The following is a 14156-nucleotide window of genomic DNA, read 5'->3' on the forward strand; positions in this document are numbered from 1 at the left end:
AGTAAAATAAGCGTATTAATGTTGATGAAAGACCTCCAACCATCTGGGATATTTGCTGTTTTGGTTTTCTGGGTGTTGGAGAATCTCCTAAAATACCACAGGCTGCATGAAACTGCTAGGCTGAATGAAAGTATTCAAACCTATATGCATTTATAGTGCACCGTGTGAAAATGGCAAAAGTAACCAAAATACATTTGCAAGATTCAACACCTTCCCCAGGCAGCCAGGCATAAAAACTTTAGGCTAACAAGATAATAAGGTAACAGGATAACAGGCATAAAGTCTACTGTCTACACGGGCAGCTAAGTCAAGTGTAGGGATATGTACGGCTATCTAAATGGTCTCTGTGGTGAGCAAATGGAGCTACGGGAAGCCTGCAGGGCAACAGTATTTATCAAATAAACTAATTACGCAATTACAAGCTAAACTTTGTCACACAGTACTTAACTGACCGTTTAACACTACTGAACATTGTTTATGCTTCATTGAATGGGAGTTAGGGGGAAGAGTTTGTGATGTGCGACAAGAGTGTTTGCATTTGTTCTTGAATTGTTATTTGTGTCACCATCAGTTCTGGTGACTTCAGTGTGTTTTTTCTTTCTTTTTTTTCTGGTACATTTGCACAAAGAACTAAATAGTTCCCCAAAGAGATTGAATAATACAAGTTTTTATGATGAGGATTATTTCCTGGAGTATTTATTTATTCTTTTGCCAGGATCAACACTACATTAAAACCTCAGTGTTGGCGCTGCTTATTGGGAGGTGCTTTAGGGTCATTTGTAATTACATCAAACTCGTTTTAGCTCATGGGCCATATGCAGCCCAGTTGGATCCCAAATGTTTCAGACCAGTAAAACAATTGCATAATATATGTGTTAAGCAGTAGAATCTAAAATTATTTACTAGAGCTGAGGCTTCTTTAAAAAGCTGAAGTCAAAAGTAAGACACCTGTATCCCACACTTTAAACAATTTACCAGATATCAAAGGCATGAAACCTCACAGACAAGTCATATTTGTTGTCTTTATAATTCAAACGACCTGTCAAGAGATAGAAATACATTTAAATTGCCAGGCACGTTAACAGTAGAAAAGCATTTTATTTAAAAACCAAAGTATTTAATAACAGCAATTTAATTTAAGTGCTTCATCCGAAAAGAACCACTTAAATTAAATCTGTCACTGAAAAGTAAAATATATAAAAAAGCTTCCTTTGCCTTCCTAAACCAAAAAAGAATCTTGTATCTCAGTGTTTTATTCAATTTTCTATGACATTTTTTGTCTGTTATGTCACATCAGGGCCTACTGAAATATTTTGCATGAGTTCCTGTTGTTTTGCCCACAATAACTGTTACAACTTTTAACAAACACTTCACTTTAGCACTGGCGGTGATGCAATCATGCAATTGCAGGCCACCCTGTTTCTGCTACTTGGCATGCAACGCTCAGTCTTTAGCCCATTGCCCGATCACATACATATAGCACTGTAGATGTATAGTGGGTATCTGCTAATGTCGACAAAGACAAAACTCAGCAGTATTTCCAATCAGTTTTAACCTTGACCTTCTGAAGTGACCTCTGTTGGCCTCAATCAACCCTAAAAGAATATGCTCAGTAGCGTAAGCCCCCTGCTAAACTCTTCCACAGCCACTAATGAGATTCATTGCACTGCTGGAGTGTAAGTCATGCAGCGCAGCACTCGGAGAAGGTCCTCCACATGGTACTGTGCTAACAACAAGTTTAAGAATTTGTTGAAAAGAAGCCCTACCAGTAAAACCACAATGAACCTTTCCCCTCCTTTTATGCATTTCATACGATTATAGATTAAGAGATTTCATGATTAAAAGTTTCCATTTTTGAATTTAACTTATAGACGATGTGTTCTCTTATCAGTAAAAAACGACACACACTAAAAAGCCGACCACAATCGACTGTGTCACAGTGTCACAGACGTGCATTGCTCAAGAAAGAAAAAAAAGATTAATTGATTGACCACATTAGACTTTTTTTGTACAAGGCTCCTGCTTTGCTTTTGGAAAAATGAAATGAATAATGTCTGTGAGCTGAACTCAGGTGAATGTTTTAGTGCAGCCCCCCAAAAATCACAGAATAGCCCACCACCCCGCAGTTTTTCCGACTGCTTTCTTGACTTGTCATAACAAGGGCCAAAAGACTGCTCTGATAAAATAAACAGGAAGTGAGTCGCCCAATCTGTGACTCAGCTTCCTGTATGATACCGTCGTTGGAGATGTTAATACCACAGCAAATTTCTCTGATGGTTTCTGTGTAAACAGTTGTACCGCTTGCACACACATTCATAAACATAAAATTGTGTGCATTAGAAGCCAAAGACTAAAATTAATTGGAAGTAGTGACAACATGCAAACATGTTGCAGTTTACACCTCATGAGGCCAGCCTTCCTAAAACAACTTTCACGGGTAGTCTAAAAACACAAAACAAAACTTGGTTTATTAGTTCCAGTTAATGATCATCAGTTCAACTTTAGTTAGAAACCGCCCTAAACCGGTGGTTTCCACAGTGCACAGTGCAGTAGTACACTAAAGTGAACTAATGATTTTTATAGTATACACTTTATTCAGCCTCTGAATGTGTTGAATATTCCCAGGTTAACGTGTTTAATCATAGGGCCACAGAGTAAATTCTACTGTCAGGAATTATAGAAGCTATATAGAAAGAAATGTGAGACATAAAGGTTTTTAAACTCCTCTGTAGATTGATTACATGGCCTCACATGCAAACGGAAAATTATAAGAGAACATTACGTTGTATTAAAATGCCACAAGCCAAAAAGTTTGGAAACAGAAAAGTACCTGATGTTTTTTTCTTTAAATCTACTTTTTTTGTGACTGATCATTCTCACGCTGAAGTGTCAGCAGCAACCAAACTGGACATAAAGTGGACCAATCAGAAGCAGTACACATATAGGAAACTCACTCTTTGTCTGATAAATTTGCGTTGATCTCCTTCTCACATTGTTCTTCTACTTTCATGAGGAAACTGGAAAACCCCTGACAAATCCCAGCAAAGGTCATGCTTACGCAGCATCAAGGTACCACAGCGCCATCTGCTGGACCACCACAAACAGCCCGGGCTGAGCTGATCTGAGACTCAATCAGCAATTCTATTCACCCCCCCGTAGGTGGCGCTCTTTTCTACAAGTTAAAGTTAAGCGTATCTGTGTCAGTTTCTCAGTTTCCCACATAGCCGCACGCACAGAGACACATTGCACAGCTGTGCTCGGTAAACAGTGTCATTCAAGAGTCAAGTTAGGTCATTTGATCCCTTCATGCGGTGTATGATGATTCCGTTATTAAAAGCTGATTGAGTGAAATGCACTAATTAAATGCACGCAGCTATGACACAATCAAGCGCATTAGTCATCCATCTTTTGAAGCACGTCTCTTCTTCTCTCTGTTCATCATTTGCATCATATGTGCAGAGTGACTTGTTCTGTTTAAGATAGTGCTGATGCTCTAGATACTGTGGGTATCTGCTGTGGGAAATCTGCGTGAGCACTGCTGGTGTTGCATTTGATTCTAATATTGTTCCTAACCAATTAAACTTTGATACACGAGACCTGTGTCAGCGTTATTTGGTAGCTTTGTCTGCTGCTTTTCTGTGGGTCGGATGACTCAGACGACTAGTTGCACGTGCAGCAGAGGCGAATGCTTGGGATCAACCCCGTTTTGGCTCCGCAGCGTGATTCACGGGGACAAACTGTGCAAAAGTGGGAGGAAAGAAATTCCCTTGAGATATCTGTGAGGGCATATTTCCCAGATGATAATTAAGGCTTTTGATCAGCAGCATCTTTAAGTCAGGATTTCTTGCGTGTGCATGTGAAAATTGAGTGAAAAATGATATTTCCATTGAGCTTCACTTTGAAGCATCTGTAACCGGTTAGCTGCCACTACGCGTGAAAACCCCTTTTTCTCCAGTATCAGTGACAGGGAATGTTGAAATCTCATACAGAGGGGAAATCGAAAAAAAAGAAGAGGACAACAAACGCACATGTGCAGTCACACCCTGCTGCTGATAGCAGTCAGTCTGCTTTATAGGCTCAACATTGACGATGTAAAGTCAAAGTTAGGTTGAGGCTTATTGGTTGGGGGCTCCGGAGGAACAAAGAGGTTCTTAGTGGGAAGATCTCAGTGCAGCTGCAGGTGATGTGGCAGTAATTTTGTGTCTCGGTCAGTCATTTGGCACTTTGCTCTGTCATGAAAGGTTTAGGGTGGAGATCCACTCCTCTGCTCTTCTGAGTACGTCTTGACTGAGCAGTGATTTATTCAGGGTGAGGTGTACTTTTCTCACACCCACGGAGCAGAGCAGTGGTGGGAGATGTGAGGTAGCAGGTCAGTAAATGGAAGATAAAAAGAGAAAAATGCATTCTGGTGTGTAATTGAGGTCTTGGATGAAGACATACATGAGTGAAATACAGAGCAGGAGATGGGAAGAAAGCGTGCAGTTGGATGTCTTAGAAGGGTGGGGAAGAGGAGGTTGGAAAGCATAAACAAAACATTATGAGCAGAGGTGGATAAATGATAAAGAGAACCAAAGCCCCTGCAGACCACATGAATGCCTCACATTCAGCATCCAGCCTGATGTCACACAACACAGCTCTTTTCATTTACCTTACATGGGAGTGCTTTCCATTCTTACTAATACTGGGCGGTTTCTCATGTCTCTGCTTTGAGCTTTTCTCTACCTTTTCCTCTTCCTTGTGAGCCAACTTTTATCTTCTGCCTACTCTCCCTTCCTTTCTTTGTGTCCTTCAGAGAGGTATTTATTGTATCAGAAAAATTCTGATTAAAAGAACATCCAAAACACCCGAGGGACCTCATCCAGGTTTAACAAGCCACATAACACACATGTGGCATGATGCCTCAGTTTGTTCCTCACAGGTGTTAGCACAAGATTTTATTAAGAAACTAAGTGTTTTTCACAGCAAGTAAAACTGATACATATGCTTCAGAATCCTTTAATGCCCTCTTTTATTCATTTGAAACTGTAAATAACTCCATCTTTTTAATGTAAATATCTTATAAGCAAATAACATGGCAGCAACCCAGTGCATTTAGATGTGTACGCATTGTGGCTGAAGTCCAAATCGAGTATTAGAAAAAGAGAGAAAATATCCAGTGACATTTAAAAACAGACAGAGAAGAGGCCTGTCTAATGTGCAGAGGTGAATTGTTCCACACTTTAGAAACTTCAACACACAGGCGGTCCCCTCTGAGGTTATGCTTAGTTTTAGGTATGTGCAGGAGTAGCTGATCAGATGACCTGAGAGAAGAGGAGGGTGCATAAGGCTGACCATGGCTTTATGACTACAGGGCACCCAGCGTCTGATGGCTGCTTCCAGCAGGGTATCACTCCATGTCACAAGTTCACATCATGCCAAACTGGTTTCTTGAACACAACAGTGAGTTAACTCTACCCAAATGGCCTCCCCAATCACAAGATCTCAGCTAAATTAACTGCCTTTGAGAACAGGAGATTCATATCGTGGATGTGCAGCTGACAAATCTGCATCAGCTGTGTGCTATCATGCCAATATGGATAAAAATATCTGAGAAATGTCTCCTTGTTGAATCTATGACATTAAGAATTAAGGCAATAATAATAGTAATAATAAGCGACTGGTGAGTGGAGGTGTATAAGTTCTTTTAAGGAAAACAATATCTTGATGGTAATGAGGTCAAAAGTGATTACCAAAGTATTGATCACAGGGCCAGATGGAGGTTTTTGCAGTTTCTCTTAATCAGTCTATTTGATAAAGTGAGCAACAACTCTTTGGCTCTTGTCTTTGGATTCAGAAACATTGCTGAAAACCTTCCCACCACCATCCAGTGTTGTTTTCAGAAAATCTGACACTAAATGTAACAGTGATAAAGGATGTCTGTGGTTCATGTCCCAATTTCAAAGCAGCTGTGTGTTTATGTGACAGCATGTTTGTAATCTTTAATACACTGAAAAAATGGCCAGAATTCAACATTTCAGTGATCAATCACATTTCACAATCAACTCTTTCAACTATTTCTTTCTTTGCTCTTGAAAAATGTGCATTCCTGGACTCAGATAACAAAAAGTATTCTTTGCTTTTGCCTCAATAATTGTTACAGTCTGTTTGTAATCAGAGCCTTTCCTGTTTAGGGCAGAGAGGAATAATTCAGGAAGCCATCTTGGAGATGGAAGAGAGCAGGTGGAACTCTCTGGATATCAGACAAGAGACTGGGAGTGAAAATGTTGCACTGGAGACTGGCTGAGAAGGCTGAGATTGTTTGGGGGCTGGACTGGTGGTCAGCAACAGAAACAACCATCTTCTGAGAGCTTGATGTCTGGCCATCGACGAACTTATCAGGAGGCTGAAGGGGCAAACAGTGACAAAGTAGGAGACGGGATCCATGTGGAGGCTTGGTAAAAGTTGGCCAACCTGAAAGGCAAGAAGATAGCCAGAAGCAGCCTACTTTGGATGCAGGTACTGAGTACTGATGCAGGACTGAGTGGTGTTCAGTTAACAACCTCCAACTGAACACCACGAAAACTAAAGAACTTATCTTGGACTTCAGGAAGGGCAGAGCAGACCCGGCCCCACTTTACATTCACGGGAGCTGTGTGGAGAGGGTACACTCCATGAGGTTTCTGGGCGTGCAGATATCTGATGACCTCTCCTGGACTGCAAATACTACAGCGGTGGTTAAAAAGGCCCAGCAGCGTCTCCACTTTCTGAGAGTGCTCAGGAGGAACAACCTGGAGGAGAGGCTGCTGGTGACATTTTACAGAGCCACCATAGAGAGCATCCTAACGTACGGCATAACAACATGGTATGCAGGGTGCTCAGCTGCAGACAGGAAAGTACTGCAGAGGGTCATCAACACAGCCCAGAAGATCACTGGCTGCTCTCTGCCCAGCCTGGAGGTCACTGCAAACTCTCGGTACCTCAGCAGAGCTGGCAATATCATCAAGGACCACTCTCACCCCAGCAACCAACTGTTTGAACTATTACCGTCAGGCCGACGGTACAGGTCACATAAAACCAGGACAAACAGATTCAGGGATAGCTTCTTTCCCAGAGCTATCACCGTAGTAAATAAGCACAAAAACAATTGAACCTATTCCATACCGTCACTGTCATTATATTATGCTGCTATTCATACTGTCATTATATTAATGCTGCTATCCTGTATATATTGTACATACTATTGTTTGAGTACTTACGATTGTTTTTTTTGTACTTTTTATATTTTACATTTATATTTATTATTGAAACTTGCACCAAGGGAGTGGCACTCCAATTTCGTTGTACTCTGTACAATGACAATAAAGGCTATTCTATTCTATTCTATTCTACTTGGGGAACAGGTTCAAGCAACACGGGACCCCCTGATCAAGGCAACATGTGACTTTCTGTCTTATATTATGGCTGCTAGGGACAGACCTTGACTGACTCTGGCTGCTTTGGACTGCTTGAAACCTTCCAAATCAGTGTCAGGCTGCAGCAGCAGGGAAGTCACTGAAGGCTCTAGACACCCAGGCAGGGACTGTGGAGAACCCACTCCCCTTTTAGGGTCCATACACTTGGAATTCTTGGGCTGGGACTGTGCAGAGCGCACTGAAGGCTTTGGACATTCAAGGTAGGACTGTGCAGGAGCCACTCCCACTGAAGGGTTTAGGTACTTGGACTCTTGAGCCTCGGATATTGCAAGGTACACGCAGGACCCTCTGACACAGGAAATATGGGACCTTCTGGCTCAGGTTCCATCTGAGTTTGCACAGAACTCACCAAAGGCTCTGGACACTCACATTGTTGCTGTACAGGACCCACTCTCATTGGAGGGTCTTTACACTTGGAATCCTCGGGGTGTGGCTTACTGAAGGCTCTGAATACTCAGACTCATTGGGCTGGGGCTGCACATGGCACACAGGCTCAGCTGGCTGAGGCCACACGGATCCATGTGCATTTTTGGACAGCAATCTAAGAATTTGCAGCCATGCTAGAAGTAAAACAAGGATATTCTTTTACCAACAGGATAGCCTAAAGAGAACGGAGGTCAAAAAGAAAACCAGTGTTGATCACAAATAGAAGTTTTGTGCAATTTGTCTTAATCTATCAATTAATAAATTCAGCAACAACCTTCACACTACTATCCAGTATTGACAAACCGCCAGTGCCATTAATAAAGTTGTTGTTTTCTGAAAATCAGACACTAAATAGTGATAAAAGATGTCAGTGGTTCATGTCTTAATCTTAAAGCAGCTGCATGTTCATCTGATAGTATCATTGTTATTTCTAACGCAGTCAAAACATTTCCAAACTTTAACATTTCACCAATCATTTGCACTTCATAATCAAGTCTTTCAGCTATTTCTTTCTTTGCTGTTGAGAACGTGCATTCCTGCACTCAGATAACAAGTACTCTTTGCTGTTCCGTCAATACAGGGAGTGCAGAATTATTAGGCAAGTTGTATTTTTGAGGAATAATTTTATTATTGAACAACAACCATGTTCTCAATGAACCCAAAAAACTCATTAATATCAAAGCTGAATGTTTTTGGAAGTAGTTTTTAGTTTTAGCTATTTTAGGGGGATATCTGTGTGTGCAGGTGACTATTACTGTGCATAATTATTAGGCAACTTAACAAAAAACAAATATATACCCATTTCAATTATTTATTTTTACCAGTGAAACCAATATAACATCTCCACATTCACAAATATACATTTCTGACATTCAAAAACAAAACAAAAACAAATCAGCGACCAATATAGCCACCTTTCTTTGCAAGAACACTCAAAAGCCTGCCATCCATGGATTCTGTCAGTGTTTTGATCTGTTCACCATCAACATTGCGTGCAGCAGCAACCACAGCCTCCCAGACACTGTTCAGAGAGGTGTACTGTTTTCCCTCCTTGTAAATCTCACATTTGATGATGGACCACAGGTTCTCAATGGGGTTCAGATCAGGTGAACAAGGTGGCCATGTCATTAGTTTTTCTTCTTTTATACCCTTTCTTGCCAGCCACGCTGTGGAGTACTTGGACGCGTGTGATGGAGCATTGTCCTGCATGAAAATCATGTTTTTCTTGAAGGATGCAGACTTCTTCCTGTACCACTGCTTGAAGAAGGTGTCTTCCAGAAACTGGCAGTAGGACTGGGAGTTGAGCTTGACTCCATCCTCAACCCGAAAAGGCCCCACAAGCTCATCTTTATGATACCAGCCCAAACCAGTACTCCACCTCCACCTTGCTGGCGTCTGAGTCGGACTGGAGCTCTCTGCCCTTTACCAATCCAGCCACGGGCCCATCCATCTGGCCCATCAAGACTCACTCTCATTTCATCAGTCCATAAAACCTTAGAAAAACCAGTCTTGAGATATTTCTTGGCCCAGTCTTGACGTTTCAGCTTGTGTGTCTTGTTCAGTGGTGGTCGTCTTTCAGCCTTTCTTACCTTGGCCATGTCTCTGAGTATTGCACACCTTGTGCTTTTGGGCACTCCAGTGATGTTGCAGCTCTGAAATATGGCCAAACTGGTGGCAAGTGGCATCTTGGCAGCTGCACGCTTGACTTTTCTCAGTTCATGGGCAGTTATTTTGCGCCTTGGTTTTTCCACACGCTTCTTGCGACCCTGTTGACTATTTTGAATGAAACGCTTGATTGTTCGATGATCACGCTCAGAAGCTTTGCAATTTTGAGACTGCTGCATCCCTCTGCAAGATATCTCACTATTTTTGACTTTTCTGAGCCTGTCAAGTCCTTCTTTTGTCCCATTTTGCCAAAGGAAAGGACGTTGCCTAATAATTATGCACACCTGATATAGGGTGTTGATGTCATTAGACCACACCCCTTCTCATTACAGAGATGCACATCACCTAATATGCTTAATTGGTAGTAGGCTTTTGAGCCTATACAGCTTGGAGTAAGACAACATGCATGAAGAGGATGATGTGGACAAAATACTCATTTGCCTAATAATTCTGCACTCCCTGTAATTGTTGCAGTGTGTTTATAATCAGAACCTTCCCTGTTTAGAGCAGAGTGATAAGAAATGTGTCTTTAATCAAAAGTAATCAGCTAATGATGCTGGCGTGTGCACACTGAGCCGAGTTGGACCCATACCTTCACCAGCAGCTGATATAACACCAATCCACTTCTATTTTAAGGATCCTGTGCTGAGAATTAGATAATTAGCTCATCCCAGCTTTGTACAGATACAAAATTATTAAAGTGACATAAAGTGCATTCACTTAAGGAAAGACAGGTCACTCTGAAATACACCAGCATTGCACAATTAAATCACTCAAACTTTCCTGCCAGCTGGCTGCTGCTGTTTTTGTGAAACTCAATCATGGGAATGTGTCAAAGGCTAGTAGATAAAAAGTTAGATTAGAATCAGCAGCTGCACATTATTTCACTTTAATATTGTTCTTACTAAAAAGCTTGCGATATCTACAGTTTAAGTATGGATGTCAATGAATGCAGAAATACGCATTATTATTCATTGGCTTGATTTTTTCCCACCTACAGCAATGAATTCACTCTCGTTTCTCTGTCCAGTTTATTAAAAATAATACAGTTTTCAGTCCACACGAAAGAAAGCAGTTAAACTCTACATTTTAAAAGCAGGAATTATTATTATTATGTTTTGTGTGTGTGTGTGTTTTGGCTGTTGAAAGTTTAGGATTGGAACCAGAAGACATAATATGAAATATAAAACGTGTGATGTTTTGCTTCCAAAAAGCAAAAAAACCAACAACCAACCCCCCCAAACAAAACAAAAAAGCACAAAAATGCAAATTCAATTAAAATCTAAAAGGTAAGAACACACACAAAGGTTACATATTACTTATATATAGTTACACAAGTACGATATCATCCTCCTCGAGCTGCAGGGGTTTGTAGGTGAGAGTATTACTGAGAGAATCATACACTGAAGCAGCTGAGCACAGGACATACAGAGGTCGTGTAAGGACAGAGAAATTGCGAATAAAAATCAAGTGATGAGTGAAAATCTCTGGGTTTAGAGCCAGTTGTTTGTGTGTTGGCTACTTGGATACAATAACTATATTTTCCATACAGATGGATCCAGACAGACACAAAAATGATAAAGACCGAAGAGATAAACATACAGCTGGGAGGTGGATGATTTAACTGTGTGTCATTATCTATTTGGTGTGAAGTCTCGGCTTCGCCAAGCCGCCTCCCACTGTCTCACATGGCTGAGTGAAGTTTTCTGCCTCAACCCGAAACAGTGAATCTGGCTTTTTTTTTTTTTTTTTTAAGAAGTGGAAAGATCTGAAAGCTTATAGCATTGTCTGACAGCAATGCTAAGCCCCAGGACTGGGGGAAATGCCAGACACACTAAGTTAAAGTCAGATTGATAGAATCTAGCCCCATTAAAAGCAAACCTACCAGCAGTCAACCTCCTGTCTCAGTTCAATCACCACCATGGATTCCACACGCACTGTCTGCATGCTGGTAAACACAACTCATAGTCACCAATAGGTTTGCCAATTCCTCCCCGAGTGGAGTGCCTTGTTAATAAAGTTATAAAAGAGACATGTGGCATGGTTTAAACCTTTAAATGAACTGCACTGTTTCCACAGACGTTCAGATTAGTTAGTCTCTCTTTTTTGTTGCAACTGAAACAGAAGCAAGATGGAAAGGTCATTCGCTCCACTTCCTGGTCCTAAAGCTCCATCAGTCAGAGGGTGTTGTCTGCAGTGAGATTACAGTGGAGAATAATTGTCCTCACTTTACACTGATAGCATAAATGATATGAGGTAGCATTACTTTTCAAGGTGCTAAATCTTCATTATCTTACTTACAACCTGTTATTTAGCACCACGCCCTGAAGGCAAATGCAGTTTAACAAAGCGTGCCTTCTGCACAGTAAAAATCAAAGAGCAATACCTATAGAACTAAGTAAACTTTAACCACCATTTTTCCAAATCAACATTTTGTTTCTTATGGAATACAATTATTGCATCTGCTATCAATATAATACACTGATTCTTTTTTCCAAGATGTCAGGAGTTGCAATTAGTGACAAAGGCTTAATTAATCAGCTTTTTCAGCTGTTAGGAAACACTTGCAGAGTCATTATTTCCACAGAATAGAGAGAGAGATATGTGTCCAAAAGCATGCAAACACTGAATATTACACCCACATGTGAGTTTTAAAGTAGTCGTTTGATCAAAAATGAGCAAGAAAATCAGTGAGGTTGCCTGCTGAATTTAGGTGAGAGGGCCTGGCTCAAACAGAGCGTTCCAATCTATCCCAGTGGTGCTCTGCAGGACCGAAGGTCAGTCTGCACACCAGGCTCAGAAACTAACTTCTTCATGGGCATCGGTTTGTGTAGATTGGCCTTTAGCAAGTGCGCATTAAGATTAACAAATTACAAAGTTACAAAGTACAAACCATAAGGAAGTGCCTCCAGGAAAAAGAAAATCCATAAATACATCTGGACAGGTGTTTCTGTTTGGCTGTATTGTGTCCATGTAAATGGCTCAGTGTGTTGGCACTGGAGGTTTTCTGCTACGTAAACAGCGTTTTTGGGAAAGTGATCTTATGATTAAATGATTTTCACCAATTTTTCTTTTGTGAGTTTTTGAGACTTCAATTTCATCAGCAGCAGAAATAAATTGCAAAATGTATTTTAAGCGATTAAAAAAATGCCCGATGTAGCAAATTAACTGAAATAAAAGTCATAAATGGGAACAAATTTGTCAATATGGTGATGTTTATTGGTGGTTTAATAAACTCTCCATTTTCAAAGATTCTTATTTTTCAAAAGCTTTCTAGCAATTATTTCAGGCTTTAAGGGGTTAAATTTGTAAGGCATTTTGTTTTTTTTAATCAAACTTTCACTAGCAATGCTATGGATACAGGTTTTATGTCTTGGTGACCATCCATCCAGCCATTTTTTCCCCATGTGTCTAATTCAGGATCTAAGTGGATTCTATCCCAGCATTCAGAGGGAGCGAGGTGGGGTCTGTCGCAGGACTAACACCAAGGGACAGACAATCATTCACACCTTTGCATTTATACATGCAGTCATTTTAGAAATGCATGTCTTTGGACTGTGGGAAGAAGGCTGAGTACTCAAAGAGAACCCACAGAGGCCTAAGGAGAGCATGAAGATTTTTTAGTGAAACATGAGCAATTTGAAACTCTGAGACAAAGGGGAGTACATGGGTACTGTTTAGCTTAACAGAGCAAGAGGCCAAAAAGCCTAAGAGAGCATTTCATGCAAGCATAAAGAAGTCATCCTCAAACCTGGTTTGCAGCAAGTACTCACTATCTTGCCATGCATCACTTCGCAGCTTTTTAGTTTTAATTTCTTTTGTGTCCCATTGGTAAACACATGGTGCTCAGATTTCTAATGCACATTGCTGAGTGACAGAATAAAGAAAAAGAGCAAAGAAAAAAACAAGTGACCCTTACTGTGGAAGACAGAATAAATGCTAAGTATGCACCACACATTTGTGCTGGAATGGAGAAAACATGTAAAGCATGTACAAAACAAACAACCAGTTCAAGGCCCACAACACATGGTTGCTTACACACACACACACACACACACACACACACACACACACACACACACACACACACACACACACACACACACACACTTAGAATAACAGAACAACAAAATCCTCCTCCTCCTGTTGGAGCGCTAACACGATGACAGAAACTGCACATGTCAGCCTGTTTATGAGATCTTTGCTTATTATAGCAGTGAGACATGACATAAAGGCTTCGCAGATGTTTCCTGATTCAAACATCACCACATGTTGTCACAATTATTTGGATTTCAGGTCGCTTTCAATTCAAATAACGATAAAGGAGAGGCAGAGTTTGTTTTGTCCGTGTACAAAAATGTCAAAAATTTACAAAGGTTGAATTGTCTTTATTGCACAAAGTAACTGATCTTAACATTTCTGCAGGTGATTATGTCGGTTAAGTTCCTTACGTTAATTCAGAGAGACAATTCTTGCATGTTTACTTAGAATGAACTGTGATGTAGAATTAAAAACAAACTAAACTGCAAAATATCCCATTGACAAAAGTAAATTATAATGTCTCTCTTGCCATTCAACCACAGTGTAGTTTTGAGTATGTGAAAATGTATATGA

This window comes from Mchenga conophoros, linkage group LG15 (assembly GCF_057382185.1).
Source record: "Mchenga conophoros isolate Kocher_MC1m ecotype Shallow Benthic linkage group LG15, M_conophoros_male_GT1.1, whole genome shotgun sequence".
Lineage (NCBI taxonomy): Eukaryota > Metazoa > Chordata > Actinopteri > Cichliformes > Cichlidae > Mchenga > Mchenga conophoros.